Source organism: Rhinolophus hipposideros (genome assembly GCF_964194185.1).
Source record: "Rhinolophus hipposideros genome assembly, chromosome: 24".
Taxonomy (NCBI): Eukaryota; Metazoa; Chordata; class Mammalia; order Chiroptera; family Rhinolophidae; genus Rhinolophus; species Rhinolophus hipposideros.
In genome coordinates, this window is record NC_138070.1 from 37,368,666 (window position 1) to 37,386,505 (window position 17,840).

General features: G+C 36.4%; 1 long non-coding RNA gene across 1 annotated transcript; it reads left to right on the forward strand.

The window, feature by feature from the left end:
* Nucleotides 1-3,249: 3,249 nt before the first annotated feature.
* LOC308492254 lies at nt 3,250-16,234 on the forward strand. The gene is made up of 3 exons (XR_013992484.1): nt 3,250-3,541; nt 4,464-4,577; nt 13,161-16,234. It is a non-coding gene; the product is annotated as an uncharacterized lncRNA (long non-coding RNA).
* The last annotated feature ends 1,606 nt before the right edge of the window (nt 16,235-17,840 follow it).

Below are 17,840 nucleotides of genomic sequence, written 5' to 3' on the forward strand. Positions count from 1 at the left end.
GATCCATAAAAGCAATTGAATTAGAAAGTGCTTCTTCATTGCTGCTCATACCCTCGGTTAAAGATTTCTGACTTATCTGGGTGTGCCTATTTTCAACATTGTAATACTTTTAAATGTATCTGCATTTGTTAAAATAATTTATACTGATTGTTCTTCTCCAGAAAAAATAATACATAACTGGCTGATTGATTGTAATTATGAATAATTTGTCCCAGGGCTTGCATGGATGTCTGGGGATTTTTGTGAATATTTGCTGCTCATCAAAGGGAAGGATAGACTTTGAAATGAGGGTGTGGTCCGGCTGATTCAGCTTCCTGGCCCATCACTGACTCCTTCCTTCTGTTCCTCCCTCTCCCCATCTCCTATCCTGACTCCTCAGATCTATCCTGAGCCAGCTGTCAAGGAATTAGCATCTACTTTCCTTTCTGTTACAGCCTGTGTTAGACTCGATCGGGTAGGAGACCATTCCCCATAATTAAACTGATTATATTTGTGACCTCAGCATATTTTCAAACCAAGATGTAAACCAGACAATTGCATGTGCTCCCTAACTTCTTCCATCCTGGGATTATTAGCCAAGATAATAACAACAACAACAATAATAATAATAATAATAATAATAATAATAATACTGTATTTAGAAGCTCTCTAGCACATTTCATCGCTGAGAGCCTTACAGATGTTAACTAATTAATTTTCACAACACTATATACAAGAGAGCTAAATATCATTAGCAATGATAGTATATACATATGGATGCTAAGGACAGCACAATGGTTCACTTATTTATTATGGTTCAGCTGATATAGTAACTGGTATTTTTAAAACACCCATCATGGATACAATAATTAGAGATGTGCTTTTGTTAACAAAACCACTACCCACTTTTAGCATACCCTTGGGTACTAAATAATTACCCACTTTGTGTGGTTATCTAGCTCACTAATTACCCACAGAAATTGGGGTCAGGTGTTAACTGCTTGAAATAAGTATCCTCCAAAGACATCACTGAGTTGTATAGAGAAAATGATGTGTTCATAGCAAAACTTTCATAACTCATATATTTGTATATTTTTGTAAGCATAGTGAATACAGATGGGGCAAATTAGCTTAGTATTGGAAAATCATGCTGAACTATTATTGCAAATACATAAAGGTTTAGAAGAGTCTCAGTAAATTTCATTCTCTGTTTATCTTTCCTTTTTGAAGATAAATGCAGTGATGATTCCCATAATGTGGCTTTCATATACAAGTACTCTAAGACAATTGATGATTCTGCTTAGGAATGATTCATCTGGGCATTACAGGGAGGCACCCAGTGAGTCAAAGAGTTGTTTTCTGTGTTATTTATTTATTTTTTTACAGCTCCACCCTTTATGATTATTCTAGCATGTTTCTTTTTCTCCATCAGTCTAGTGGGGCAAACACCTTAGCCAAATCTGAAAAAGATTCTAAGCCAGTCACCAACTCCTGCCAACCATCTTTTTCTCCTTCCCAATAATGACAAAAAAGAAAAAAAATGTATTAAATGAAATCCAATACTAGAATTGTAGGTCTTTCTCTTTTTGCCTCCATTTGTTCTGCCTCCCTCGCCTCCTCTCTCCTCCCCTTCCCTCTCCTTTTCTCTCCTCTCCTTTCCTTCTTCCTCTTCCTCTTTCTGAGTCTCCTTTTCACTTGTGCTTTTTCTTCTGCTCCTTTTCCTTGGCATCCAGCCGTGCTACTGCAGGTGTCACAGTCAGAGACAAAGCACAATGTCTGAGTTGAGCACAAAAAATCTATCTTTTGAAAACATTGATTTGGAGGAAACCTGCATCTTCAGGTACCTCCCTCTCTTCCTCGCTATATACAGAACTCAGTATTATACTTAACATAGCACTGCCTGTTGTCTTCATGATTCTAGCCAGGGAAATTGGGTTAACATGGCAAAATACCCATTGTGTGTATAGATAGGTAGAGACCCTAGTTTTTGGGCAATACATATTTTACAGGATTATTGTGTAGCCAAGCATTTAAAATACATGCAGACAGAAATGATAGAAGATGCTTCCTTAACTCAAGATGTATTTCATTTTTTCTTATGCCATTTTTGTCATCTGAATTATCACTTATCATTATCAAGGGGCTTCAGGCTAATCAATGAAGTGTGTATACATCTGATGGACATCTGAAGCAAAATGCTTCAGGAATAAGGAAAACATCTGCAGTAGAAGCAAAGGGTTAGGTTGAGCTATCGTGACTGATGAGTTCATTTGAAAATCCAAGGGAATGTAGGTGGTAAATTAATACGTATGGCAAATATCGTCAACATGCAAAATCCAGCCACTGAAAGGAAAAAGAATTTTAGCACTGTAGTCATCACATGCCTGACTAGAGTGTCCACATATTTAAAATACAGATTGAACCACTGCTTTTTTTATCCCTCTAAATGCTGATTTCAAAGAAATATCTGGGCATTGTTGATTTTTCTCTCCATAAAGAAACTGACCAAGATTCACAAAATACATCACCTGCTCTCATACGTACGTGTGTTTTAAGTACCATGGGATGGAGAACAATTAGGCAGAGAACTGCACTGTGGTCTCTCTTCTTCACTCCTTTCCCCTGTTTTATCCTTTTAGAAAATGTGATACCTGATCTCTGTGTCAGGCTGAGGGATTTTGAATTTGTATTTGTATAATAGAATGTCTGGTCTTCCCCCTGACCTGCTGGTGTATTTTGGGTCTCATTAGTAGTCAGGGAGATGCCTTAGTGCATCTGATGCTGCGAGTCAGGGATGAGACACACTACGACAGAGAGAGGGAGCAAGCACTAGAGGGTATTTGAAGAGAGTCTTGTCTCCAAGATATGGAGGGAAGTGAGAAATGACAGGACTGCAAGCTTTGTATGTAGGATCCTGGCAGGGCGGGGGAGCACGCAGGGAACCAAAGATTCTCAGAAAAGGGGGGAGGACATAGAGGAGCTAAAGGTGATTAGAGGGGGATATTGATTCCTTATTCTGCCAGCGATTTAAGCAGGCATGCGAGGAATCTGCACCGTGGTTGGCAAAGGAGACCCATTGCCTCCTGTAACCAGACACTCAGGCTTTCCAGGAGCCTAGGGAGAGAGCTGAGAAGAAAGGGGGCAGTGTGGTCTAGGAAAATGCAACTTGTCGCTGATTTGTGCCTGATGCTTGCTGTCCGTCAGCAGCCTCCCTTACAATCTTTTTTTCTCCCCCCCCCCCTTTTTTTCTTGCCTTCTCCTTCACTGAAGCCTAGGGGAGCCAGTAAAGATTAAATGTGCTTTCTCAAAGGCAGACACTTCATGCTGCTATGTCGAAAGGGCCATTATTATTATTTTTTAATAGTAAAAGAAAAAGGGCGAAAAGGAGAGGGGAGAAGAGAGAGAGAGAGAGAGAGAGAGAGAGAGAGAGAGAGAGAGAGAGAGAGACTAGGTAGAATGATGACGGACTAGCTTTTCTGAGAGGAAAAGGAAAGGGGAAGGGAGAGAAAAAGGAGAGACACTGAACTGAATGGAGGATTGTGCCTGAGAAGAACCTACAGAGGTGAGAAAAAAAGTTGTCTTGAAGATGTGGGGGTGGGGATGCTGAGTAGACCCTGTGCAGAGGGGAAAGAGACATAATTTAGCTGTCTTGCTGGTATGATTCTGTTTTGAAAGGGGGGAGGGGGAACGCCTGGAGCTTTAGCGGTTTTAGATGCATATAGATATATAGATATACAAAATATTTAGCAGTTTTACTAAGTGCTTGAGTTCCCCTCCAAGAGTCTTCCTTGCAGAGGCTGCTTTGTTATTCTCTTTGACTAGCCAGCCATTTACCTTTCTCATACTGGAATAGAAGAAAGAAAAGGGGAAGAAAAAAAATGTTAAAGAGTCATCTTCCTACCCACTTCCCCTCCCTTTCGTTTCATTTTTGGAGGAGCCGTCTTTCACATAGGAAAGCTCAGCTTCCAGGCAGATGGGGAAAAATGACCATCAGGTACAGAACCAGTAGCTGTCTGCGAAGATGGAGGGAAAATATACTTCAGATTCGCTGAAATATTGGCAAAAGGCTTCAAAGGATCCGCGGCGCGAGTGGGGCAGGGCAGCCGTGTCTCCCCAGTTTGCACCCGCCCTTCCCACTTCGCGTCTACAAATGACAGCCTGGTGCTGGCTCCGGGCGGCTTAGCCTTGGCTTCAGCCAAGCGACTGAGGCACCGGAGGCCCCGTTTGCGGGGCGGGCAAAGTGCATGCGAAAGAAAGAAGGAGGAACATTTTTAAACAGCTCTGGGAAGGCTTCTCATATATATGTATGTATATATGTATGTATATATGTATTTAACTATTTTCCAAATTTGATCAGTCCCAGTCCCCCCCTCCACTCCCACCAAAACTGCCCTTTTTTCCTCTCGTCAAAGCATAAACTACAGAGTTACACAGTCTCTAGATCTGGTGTATCGCTTCTGCCCCCGCCTCCCCCTCCCGCCCAGTTCTCCGTCCTCTATTGAAACACCTCGCCCAGGCTAGCGCACTAAGAGCTCACATTTCCCCCCGTGCTCGGGATGGTGCGACAGGAGGCTGCAGCCCTGCTCCACTTCCAATGGGTGAGTTTAAAACGCTATTCGTATTAATACTCTCACAGCCTCCAAATCCTACATCTTGGTCTTCTCCTTCTAAAAATCTGATTTCTATGATTTTGCATGTGGCATGCTAGCCCAGGGGGAAAGAGATGCCTCCTATTTTCTTTACAGTCATTTGTGCTGGTTGTAAATTAAAGCTTTGAAGAGACACTTAACCCTTATTGTAGACCATGATTTTAAAAACATGGGCATTTCTGAGTCTATTCATATTATTTTCCATTTTAGTAAACAATTTTGCCCAAAGCTTCAAAGAGTTTTCTCTGATATACTCGCGATTGTATGTTCAGGTATGTATATGAGCTCACAGATACTACATATGTGTGTATGTATCTATTATATTTAAGCGAAATCTAAGTCTTGTGAACCAAGGAAGCTTAGAGAGTCAGGGAATACCCTGCCACCTGTTTGTTGCCTTTTAGTCATGAAGCTGAAACAGAAATTGCCTGTCATTCTTATTTTGCTTTGCTTTGTCTCAAGAAGCAATTTGTTGCGCTCCTCTCAATCCCTGAGACCCTAACTTGTGATGTTTACCGTTTAAATCCACGGGTTAGGCTCTTGGGAGCTGTGAGTAGTGCTTTAGCATCCTGGAAATTTGGTGGAACTTTTATTGTAAAGCAAAAACAAAAGAAAAGAAAGTTTGTCTGAAGTGATTAAGTGCATCTCTGAGGTTTTCATTGTTAGGCGGGATCAGGTGACCAGAAAGTGGCAGCTGTTAGGTTTCTGTTAAAGTAGGTATATATTCTGTTGTAATAGCTTGTTGACTGCCATGTGTATGCATGTATATTATTGATGCTTGAGGCTTGTGGAACTCATCTACCATGGTCTGTTCCTTGAGAGCAACACGGATTGCTATGCGAGCATAACAAGAACAGCTCAGAACCTGGTGCTTGACCTCAGAACGTATCAGCTGAGGTCCCAGCATGCCCCATGCCTACAACTTTTAAACAAAACAGTTAATCTTAAAATTGTGCCCAATTAAAATGGGCATGTGGACATGTTATGTATTCAGTGTCCACACATATGTATCATGTATGGCTAGACAGTGAACACACGGACACAGATGGGGTGAAGCAATAGTTTGGGTTAAAATATCCATAGGCTAAATATTCTGCACTTGTTTTCTATATGAAGGATGGAATTGATGGTGTTACTAAAGACTAAATTTGCATTTCTTTGCAAGATCTCAAAATTAAAATAAAGGAGAGAGATAGCCTCCTTGCTTGGCATCTGTATTAAAATGCTATACGTGATGAGTTTAAAAGTAATAGGGATTGGAAATATAATATGTATATTTCCAATATAATATATGTATTTCCAATATATATGGCAAAAGGAAAGAAATAGCACTCACACAATTATTGTATCCTTTAAGAGTAATCTATACCTATTATTCTTCATATAAAAATTGGAAAAACATTTACCAGGATTTAAATTCAATCCAATGTAGCTATTTATAACACTAAACAATACATTTAAAATTATTTTCTCTTAAGGTAATTATTAGCATTGCCTACTTTGTAGTTTTCTGAAATTTTAACTTTATGTAACAGAATAATTTTAGTGATTTAGAGATATCTCATAGTTAGAGAAAAGAAACAGTAACTTACCTTTCCTTTGTTGTGAAAAATTCCAATATACAATTGCATTTAAATGATTTTAGTTTTTTGGGGCCAACAGTTATCTTCTATTTTTGGAAAATACCTAAATCAATCTTGACTTCAAATGCTTTCTTTATTTAAAGGTTGTATATTGGTTGTAACCTTGTTTTATGCCTGTAATCTAAGGTTAAGGAAACTGTTCTTTCCCTGTCTTTTTGTTTTGTTTTGTTTTGTTTTGTTTTGTTTTTAAGTGTTCAATGCAATTTTAGTCACTGACTCCAAATCATAGTCAAGAAACCATTTTGTATTAGAAAACTAAATTGAGAAGAGGAAATGTGTAACAATTGCACCATGCCTTTTGTTGAAAGCTCTTGTACTTGTAATATTTAAATATTACTTTCAAACCTTTGATAGTCTGAATGTGCTTCAAAGAAAAGTTATTTGATTTTCAAATCATCTTTTGGTTTCTATAGAATGGATTAATGATTTTCCCCCATCTTAGCTGTTTGTATGCATAGGTATTTGGAAACTATGGAAAGTCATCTATGTAACTTATGGATACATATTACCACATGATTCATATCAAATATTTGTAAAACATTTGGTGCTTTTCAAATTCAAAATATATCTGCAGTTCATTTTATGAAAATGTATACATGGGTCAATAAAAACATGCTAGATATAATTCTTCTGTGATTTCAAATTATAACAGGATAGCAATTTAATACAAGGGGTACAGTTTGTATTTCAAGGCATTCTTTCATTTTTTTACGTATTTCCAAGTGGATTGCTCATGTTCTGAGGTTGCTATCACACAATTGATTACATAGGCATTTAGGAGTGCATAACAACACACAAGATTTTATATTTCAGCAGGGAACTGCTTCAGTGTAAGGGTAGGTTTCTCAACACCCCTTCTTCCTCACCGAGCCCATCAGTGAAGTTCAGTGAAATGAATAACATAATTGGTGGTTGGTTCAATCACTACCAGTCTAGACTAGCCCAGACGCATCAATTAGAGGGGGCTGTCTTTTAAAGGGAGAGTGCAACCGAAACAAGCAAGGCATTATTGATACTGATCTTTAAAAGTGCAAATCCAGCTTGGCAGATAAAAAAAAAAATAAGGCAGGGAATTTGGAGGGGGTGCATTGGGGGAAGAAAAGAGAAAGAAGTGAACTGGAGCTTTCGGACACAGAAGGACAGGAAGCAGAGAGAAAAGGAGGGGATAATGAGTGAAATGCAATGCAGCACCTCCTTGGAATACACAGTTAAAATTCAATTCACAGGGCATACTGGTTCACCGTATTTTTAACTAGATTCCCCCCTTTTTTTTAATTCTATTTTTGCCTGTTTCTTAAGAAGTACCAGCTCAAAACGAATGCAGTTGGAAATTTAACAGCTCTAGGAAGCTCTAGTGAGAATAAAACCAAGTTATACGAACCAGCCCAAACTCCTTTTGCAACAGTTTTCCCCAAAAGAAAAACACAGAAGATGTTTATTTTCGAGTCTCTAAGGCCACTTTTTTTAAAAAATCAACTGTACCAATGAACAGTACTCATTTTAAATCCAGCACTTGGGAATTAATATTATGGGCAAGACAACTTTAGATACACAGCTCATAGTTTTCTGTTGAATACAGTAAAATTATGAAGAATGTAACAAAGGCTTTGGTAATTTGGTGGGGGGGGGCAGCTGATGGGTAAAAGACAGATGATTTAGAAAGCGTTAGGAACACATCAAGCCCCAGGGAAAGAAAATATTTGATTAGTATTAATTAAAACACTGCTAATATATTCTAATAAAACCAAATTTAGCATTCTAAACTAATCCGCTTATATGTCAAAGGAAAAGAAAAGTATTATCTTATTTGCATCTCTGCAATCCAAATGAACTTGCTCATTCAGCAGAATTAATTTTTATCACCAGCCTGTTTAATCTTCTCACAGATTTAGTCAAACTTATTCTTTTAAACTGAAAATTAAGATCAGTGTAGAGAATCCATAAAGGTATTTGGAAGACTAGTGACTGTATGTGGTACTGGCTTTATATTATATAAGGTTCTTTTCTCATCATTTGCTATAATGAGGTATGGGGAGAACGTTGTGACTGCAGCGAGAATGATGAATGGTTAATTTTTCCTCTTTCTCTCCTACCTACCAGGTTATTTAGGAATTTAAGTTGCCAGATTATAAGAGGGGTGTTTATTTACGTGAGCGATGTTGGTCCGTTGATTAATATCTACTTTATTTATAAATTCAGAATCTATTTTATTACAAATTCCTAATGAAAAAAAAAAAAGCTCTTAAACCAGAAACCAGTTGTCTTTTCTGAATTATTTTAAACTGTTGTCCTCCTAAGAGAAAGTGGGAAGGTGAATGTAAAATTTTATTCAATAAGAACTGAGTCCTTTGTTTCCTTTTTAAGTCAATATTCTTACAGAAAAATTCATACTTTTATGAAAAAGAGCGTTTTATGCTCTTTATTGTTAAACTCTCACAATGGGTAAAATTGTCCCCAAATGACATCATAGCCAAAATGTTTCTCCTCTCAGTCTCCCATGACTGTGATAGCATATGTAAATAGGTACCTAATACAAAAAATGAATGGGCTAAATACATCGAGGACCATATTTGTATATTTCAAAAGTGAGGAATCCTGCACACTATCAAGGAGATATAAACTACTGACCTGACTGCTGGCGATACTGTCTCTTTGGTCCATTGCCTTTTTCAGTTCTCCACGTAAAAGAGCAATCGCAGTTCGGTTTCACATGTATTGTTCTATAATCCAAGCAATAAATGCTAATTAGTAATGCTCAAGGATTCGACCATTCAGAGTAATTATCATAATTTACTTCTTCCTTGTTAAAGACATTCCTTGCTGATTAAAAAAAATTAAATTGTTGTTTTATCATTGCACTGCAATGGAAATACACTGAGAGTTCAAGGTATCATCATACTGTTCTGGCTGCATTCGAAGTCACTGACATGTACCTTTTTAGCTCATTCCAAATGGAATTGCAACTTAATTTCTAAAAAGGAATTCATGTAAATACATAAAGCTTTTGCATGTGCACCAGGAATGTATGATTTTATTTTACAAACCCCAAGGCTCGTCCTTCCTGGCTCACCCCCTTTCTAAAACCACTTACTGAGCAGAACAAAGGAAACTGCTAACTACAGAGGCGTCATTAAGTATGAACAGCAACAGCATGATAAAGTATGTGATATGACAACATATTTCATTGCACAAAAGTGCAGATAATTAAATAATTCAATAGTAACCCTGACTAATTAGCAGAAAGATCTTTATGGGGGAAACAAGAAAATGGATCCAATCAACTTGAATAATATGCTTCATTTTCTAAGATCACAAATATATATTTGGTTATTTGATGATTGGTTGATTCATACAAAAAGATGAGCACAAAAGCTTATTCCTCAAAATGGAGCTTTGATCTGGTACCCTCTTTAGGGCAAATTAATCATAATTTTTACTAGAATGGAATTTAATGTAGTGCTGTCTCTTTTCAATTAAAGATATAATTTGCCATTCACATGCACATTTCTCTTTTATCGATTGATCTAAAATATCATCTAAAAATTTTTCACCTGCTTAGCTTTTCAATATCATTGCTTCAGAATATGCTATATGAAGCCTCCCCCACATTTTATAATGAGGCTTCTGTTTAAGTTTGTTTCTTGTTTCTTGAAGCAAGTAAGGATACGATGTACAGAAGGAACAGAATAAATGACCATGCTGAATATTGTGTTTGGTGGAGCTTTCCCCTTTGCTTTATCTATCAAGGTACTATTCCCAGTGTTCATTGTTTATTGGTCCTTCAATGGAGAAAGAACTTCAGCTTTTACTTGAGGGTTGTAAGCACGTTAGAGGAATAATTCGCTTTGGATCCCCTACAGAAGGAGCCACCTGCAAAACGTTGATGCTGTTATTGAAATCTCAAGTGGAATCAGCTTTCAATAAATTAGATATTAGATACATCCAATATAATTTGCAATGTGTAATTATACTAATGTGCATATATAGTTGTGTGTTGCTTTACATGTTGCCTACTTGAGATTTTTTCCCCCCTTTGGCATTTCTCATCATTTGAAATGGCCTCTGAGTAGAATATTTTAAAGTCAGCTTTCAAAAAATAATTTCTTGTTAATTAATATAAGAATAAAAGGACTTTGCGGTTCATGTTCTCCTGCAAGCATGAATGTGTGTAACCTAGATGTTAGCAATTAATGATCTCTAAAAAGGTTATCTATTGTGAAGTCTTTTGCATTAAATTTGTAAAATATTTACTACTCTTTATTGATTTAATCTTCATCCTAACTTTGGATAACGAAGTAATGGAAAATATTAGGATAGTAAATATTATTCATAAGAAATTCATTTCCATTATTAGAATAAGATAAAATGCTAGGGAAATGGCCTTAGGCAGAGATAATTTTAATTTAATCTAAGTAATCCAAATCATAGCCATAATAAACAGCTTCTTTTCTATTTTTCCTCCATTTTGCATGCACATGATGAGTAACTGAAACTGTGCCATAGATCACATATGCAGTAACTTCCCTTTTGGTGTCTCAACCTGGTGTGTCCTTGGATTAGAGACTCCCCCTCCAAGGAGCTGAATCTTGAAGATCTGACTATTAAGGAAAAATCCAGGCAGAGCAGCAGTGAGCTGATTGGTCAGCCAGGCAGTTGGCACTTGCTATGTGCTCAGTATGTGAAGATATTCCTGATGCAAATTCTGAGAATCATCACAATCAGATCACAGAGGGAGCCTAAGTAAGGCAATGCAAAGGTCTCAACTGGTGCTTATACGTTCAGGAGACAAAAAGGATTCCACAGGGGGCTCATGTTGAGATGATAGAAGGGATTACTCATTCCAATTAAGTAGGCATAAGCCCCCCAAAAGCTGATTTGTTAAACATTTAACTCATAATAAACACCTCGAATATAGTGGTTCACTTATTTATACTATTTATTCTCCAAATTCATTTTAAAAATTGGCTCCACATTATAAAAGAGATGTTTTGTATGGGCTATATCTATCTAGATACACCAAAGCAATACATTGGTTTACTTTTCATCTGCTCATGCATACAAGGACTTTCTATTATTAAGCTACCCAAAGGAGTCACAAAAACTTGTGTGAAACATCTTTCCTTAACACAATAGCATTTTAATTTATTCACAAATGACTCTTATACATGTGGAGTAAAAGCTTAGCACCCCACCCTCCTGTCTATGTTCACAAAATAATGAATTCTAAAATCTGTAAAATGTATATTTACTTATTCATATCTGACCAGTTATTGCATATCTGGTCAGAACAGAACAACAATACCTGTTAACAATAATTAACGCTAGGTTATTTTACAGGTTTAAGAGGGAAAATATATTATACCCGCCATCTAGAGAGCCAAAATCTTTAACGTATTCAAAGTGCTTAGGGCAGAGAACAGTGATATGTGGCAGCATATCCCTTTTGGTGTACCTGACTCATTATGCATCTCCATTGTGCTAGCTTAATGAAGAGGCTGACAATAAAGAGTTTAGTTAAATTAAAATCCACCTGCAAAGTATATTTCATTCATAACAACTTTTGTATAATAAAAGAAATGTTAATACAAATAATCCCAAATACCCTTATTTGTAAGATGAGTGGGTTGGATTAGTTGGTCTCTAAGTTCTCTTACAGCTTTAAGAATTTCTGAAGCTATTTTAAAATAGATGTACAAGAACAACTCCAGAACTCTTGAATCCTATCTGTACAAACAGCTGCTCTTTAAAGTTATATTTGATTCCACCTTCAGGTACTGTATTACTATCATATTATTGCATTGATGCTAAAACAGTAAAGACTAAAGTTCATTTTTAGGAAAGGCAGTGACTGAAAAGAGGAACAGCTGAAGAATGAAAAAAGCTACCCAGCGAGAGAAGGAAATTCTAGATTTGAGTTCCAAGGCCATTTTCTTCAACATTAACACACAAGAAACCCAGACAAATACCTATCTTTCTATTTTGAGACCATATTCTTAGTCCTTATACCTTCATTTAATTTTTTGCTGTATGGTTTGTTTTTTCTCATTAGGTTGACGCCTTTGAGTTTCACGTTTCCCTTTTCACTTGATTTATTTCAATCATGTTAATATTCCCTTTAAAAGCCTACAATAGTTATCTTAACACACCACACTTTCCATATTGAATCTTAATATCTTCAAAACCACCTGAAATTTGCCCCACTCCATTTTCTACAACCACTCACTTTCTGAATTAAGCAGACCTGCTTTCCCTGGCTTCTAAGTCTTTGAATATGCGAGCATGCTGCTTTTCCTCTCTGCATACTCTATCCCTCTGCCTCTTCTTCATTTCAGAGTCTTTTCTTTCTTTTTTCTCCCTCCCTCCTTCCCACCCTTCCTCCCTGCTTTCTTTCCTTCCTTTTGTTCTTTCTTTCACTGAGCACCATGTGTCATGCTCTGAGCCAGGTACTACAAATACAAGGAACTGACATTAATTCCTAACAATTCTAGTGACTTCGTTCACTCCTACATTGCAAAGCACTTATGAGTCCACAATTATTTTATTTTGCATTTAGTCTTCAGATATTTGAATGTGTCCTTAATGTCTTGTGCTCTTTTCTTGTTTTCCTATGTGTCATATTTCAGTAAGTAGCCTGTTGGATAAACCTGAAGCTTATCTTATGGAATATTTTCTTCCTGAGTGCTTAGTGCGGTGCCCTCACACACATGCAAGCAACACCATTGCTCCTCTGATCCTTGAGTGAGGTAAACATGAAAAGAACTACACTTTTCTGGTGATGCAGCATTTCACTTGTAGTTAGAGAATGGCACCAAAGCATCATTACGTTTACTTATTTGTATTAAAGTTTCAATGTGATAACTTTCTGTGACATGTTCTGTTATTTTTTTAGTTGTGTTGATGTTCCTTTCAGCTGGTCCTATAGCTTCCCCCCCCCCAGGGATGTCTCCCCAATGAAGGCCAAAGACTGCAGAGAGTGCTGCACCAACGGACACTCAAGCCAACTCTGAAGTTGAAACAAAGCGATCATCTGACGACACTTCTCCTGTGCAGCAGCATACCCAAATTGTGCAGTTTCAGCCCATAGAACTCTCAGAACAAGAGGCAATCTTTTCAAGGAACAGAAAAACTTTAATGACATCTAGATTTTGAATAAGCCAAGAACTTTCCCTTTCTCATGTGTATTCCTCTGTTTGTATTTAAATTCATCATGGCATTAATTTTTTCAAAAGTCTTCCTAGTATAAATATGCTTATCAATGCACCAATTTTTAAAATATAAAACTGCACAACTGTGTTAATGTTTTAAGAAACAAAGTTAATGTTATAAACAGATTGATTTTTAGCCACATGCAGAGTTTGATCTTAAGAGTGAATATAAAGAATATAAAGTACTAAAGAATAGTACTAATAGGTACTAATGGTACTAATAGGTACTAAAGAATAGTACCAAAGAATAGTACCTAAAGAATATAAAGTACTCTTGAAATAACAAAGTAATCAAAGGCAATCCAAAATATAAAATAATGGTGGAAAGTCATAATGCAGCATTAGAAATTCCACATTATCCCACCTGACACTAACCAATCAACCATTCTTTTTATTAAGCAACCTAGGTTCTGTGAGATATAGTCACTGCCTCTAAACAGTTTAAATCTAGTTAGACAGAGATACGTAAACTTTTGAAAAGATAAGTAACAAATTGGATCAACAGATAAGACCAAAACCAAAACCAAACAAATGATATAAATAAGATACTCAGAGGAGGTCACTTTAAGCTGGGCAAAACTGGTCTCTTTAGGGAAGAAAGTTCCCCTAAGGAAGAAATTATAAGATGAATTATGAAGGATGTTAAAGATTTAGATAAATGGAAAGGAAGGAGACAATAGGGTCCTTTAGACAGATTCAATATTATGTAAGCAAAGCCAGGAGGAAGTAATCTATATGGTGAGTTTAGGGAATTATTGATGCACACATCTGGTTGACTTCACTCCAGACATTTAATGCCAATGTATATGAACATATAAGGTAAAGATTCCACACTCACACTTCCTCTCTCCCACTCCAGGTATCACCTAGAATAATAATTGTATTTCTTTGCCATTAAAGCAAGTGAGAATGACTGGTAAATAATACGAGAACTTGGGCTTTTTTTCTGTTAATAATAATTGGTATATATCAAATTAGCATTAAATGTTAAACATTTTATATATTGACTCACTTAAACTGCAAAATAGGTATTATTATCCCTATTTTAAAGATAATAAAGCTGAGGTTTAATGAGGCAAAGTTACTTGCCAACCTGCCATATACAGTGTTCACATCCAGAATCGCAATTGCAAAGCTCATATCTAAAGCATTAGTCACAATATTTAAATCAATGTCACTATATTATATTCCTTGATATTTTTTAGGTAAACAAATAGCTATTTCATTTAACTATCCCCTCACATGTTTTGGTTTCCTGGTTAAATTACACTGGACTGATAGATTATATTTTTGTGACAGAAAATTGAAAAAAAATATGGTGCCAAAAAATGTATGCATATTTTAAGAAAGGGAAAAAACTGTATTAAAATTGTAATACAATGAATGCTGCTAGCATTGATTTGATTAACATCATCTTTTGAGCAAATATCATAGTACACATTGCTACCATAATTCAATTCAACTTCAAAAAGTAATACGTAAATAACATCTCTCAAAATGTGTACATTTTTTGGTACCCACGGTGTGTGTGTGTGTGTGTATTACATATATATATATATATATACATATATATAGATATATAGATATATATAGATAGATAATAGATAGATGAAAGAGAGAGAGAGAGAGAGAGAGAGAGAGAGAGAGAGAGAGATTTTTTCCAAAATGAGACTCTCTACCTTGGTCTGCATGCAATCTCAAATTCTTGAAATACAAAGGGAGGTGGAGGAGCTTAAAAGTCATCTGTTGCAATGTCCTTTTCTGTAGATGAGATAAATCCATAAAGTTAGAGTGACTTATGGAACAGCACACATTTGAGTGTACCAGAGTGAGATCCAGAAACTGGGCCCTCCAGTTTAATGTCAGAGGCTCTTGAACTACTCCACCCTGTCTAAATGAAGTATGAACTTGAATTTGGTCAATGAAAACATTTCATCTGAGTTATCTGGGAGCATTATACCTGGTAGATTGCATCAATTTTGCACTTCTTTGGCTTCTCCCATTAATGTGAAAAATAGCTAGCTATGAATTAACGTCTTTATGTCCAGAAATTATCAATGGTCCATCCCCAAAGGATGCCTAATGGTCCAAGTTATATGTACAATGTCTTCAATGATATCAAGTTATTTGGAGTTCTTAGTTCACCTAAACAAATCAGATCTTGAAATGAGTGTTTTCTTAACCAATTTTGTGCACAGTATGTATTTATAAGTGCTTCTGCACAAATATTTATATATGACTGTTTCAATAGTCCTTATGTTTTTGAAAATATCAATGGTTATTTGCTATTTTAATCTTCACTTCCCCATATATCTAACTCAAGAATACTTCGGCTATAAAAAGCCAGAACGAGAAAATCTCACTCTTCTTTACCAGCCTCTTTGCATTCACTTGGTATTTAGTAATGATTAATAAAGTAGTCACCAGAATAACACAAAGATTCAAAATCCAATTGTCTTGAAGGAGTCAATTAAGCCGGGTCTGTTTAAGGATAAACATCTAGATGTTTGGAAGTACCTGAATATTTGACTTGTAAATTTTCACTTAGATATCTGGCATTGTCAGACTTAGACTTCCTCATGACTGAGGTCATCCTGTTTTCAAAATGATTATTGGCCATATCTCACACAGTTCTCATTAAATGAGTTCATAAATAAACAGGGTTTTTTTAAATAGTAGGCAAGCACCAAATGTGACTTTGTTGACATTTTTTGAGACTTTGTCCTATGTCCCCTGAATCTCCAATAAAAGCAATATTGATTGCATCAACTGTGAACTTGTGTTGATTTCTGGGAAGAGCATACTGTCATGATTTGTTTTCACTAGTATATATCAAAACTAGCCTCAGGATCCATGAGTAGCAAATAATCTAATATGATGGGAAATTTTAAATTTAGAGACAATTTCTAAATGATCCCATGTTGCCTTTCAATAAATATGACTATCATCTACCCAAGTCAGAAACCAAGGTGTGATCTTTGTCTTTTCTCTTTGCATCTGTCACAGCCAGTCAATCAGGTAACTCCTTTTGATGTTTCTTCTTCGTGTTTTCAAATATGTCTATTTCGCTCCACTTTCTGTGTGACTATAATTAAGACCATCCTCATTTCTCATCTGGACTACTACATCATGCCTCCAGTTTTTCCCTCCACCCTACCAAGTGGCAACCAGGGAAGTCTCTTCAAACCACAAATATGATCATATCATTCACAGTTTCAAACTTTTCATTGGATTTCCACTGCCCTAAAAATATCATGACACCTAGAACCTTTTGTATCCTGGATCCTGGCCCAACATTCCTCTCTAGACTTATAAAGTACCTCTTTCCCACAGCTTTTCCACATTCTTGCTGGCCATCTTGTCTTTGGGTCTTCTCACACACCTAAACCTTCTGCTTAGTTCCCTCTCCATTGCCCTTCTAGATTCCATCTCTTGTACTTCAGGTCTCATTCTAGAAGTCATTTCCTCTTAGAAGTCTACACCTCAACCATCTGCCATTACTTCTAAGACTAGCTTTTTTCATAGGTGCTTTTAGAGCATTCTGTGCTTACCTCAGTTAGCATGTATCACCCAGATTATGACAATTTATGTGCCAGTCTCCTTCATTTGAATATGTGATTCCAAAACTGCATTGTCTAATATGGTAGCCACTCGCCATATGTGGCTACTTGAATTTAATTTGATAATATTAAATAAAATTTAAAATGTAATTTCTCAGATACACTGGTCACATCTTAAGCACTCAATAGTCTCATGTGACTAGTGGCCACCCTCTTGAACCTCACTGATAAAGAACAATTCCATCATCGTAAAGGTTTTATTGGACAATCCCGTTTTAACAGACAAATACTGTGTTTTGTTTATTACTCCATTCCCCTCTACTTAACTGGAGTTTGTAACAGCCTTTCTTAAATGGAGTTTGTTATCAGAACTACAGAGCAAAAAATATTTGAGTGACTATTTTCTCAGTTCTTCCAGAGATAACATATAACTAAACCTACACTTCCTATATGCAAAGAAAGTAAATTAATTCATTACATGTAAAGATGCCGAGGGTATTAAAGTTTAATTCTAGCATAAAGCCCTCATTGAGAAGGTCTACTATAGTCTATCACAGTGCTTGACATCACGTAAGTACTTTATAAATATTGGCTGAATGGGATGAAAGACCCATCCAGATACTTAAACATTTTGTTTTATTTATTTTCATCTAGATGTGTGGAGTCATGTAGCAGGCATGTCTTTAGTTTCCAAAGGGTCTCCTCTCTAGATGATTTCCTTACTTTCATTCCAAGGATAGTTGAATTGTATCACTGCAGTAGGATTATCCATTATTTCACTTTTCTTTATTGTTTACACTGGCA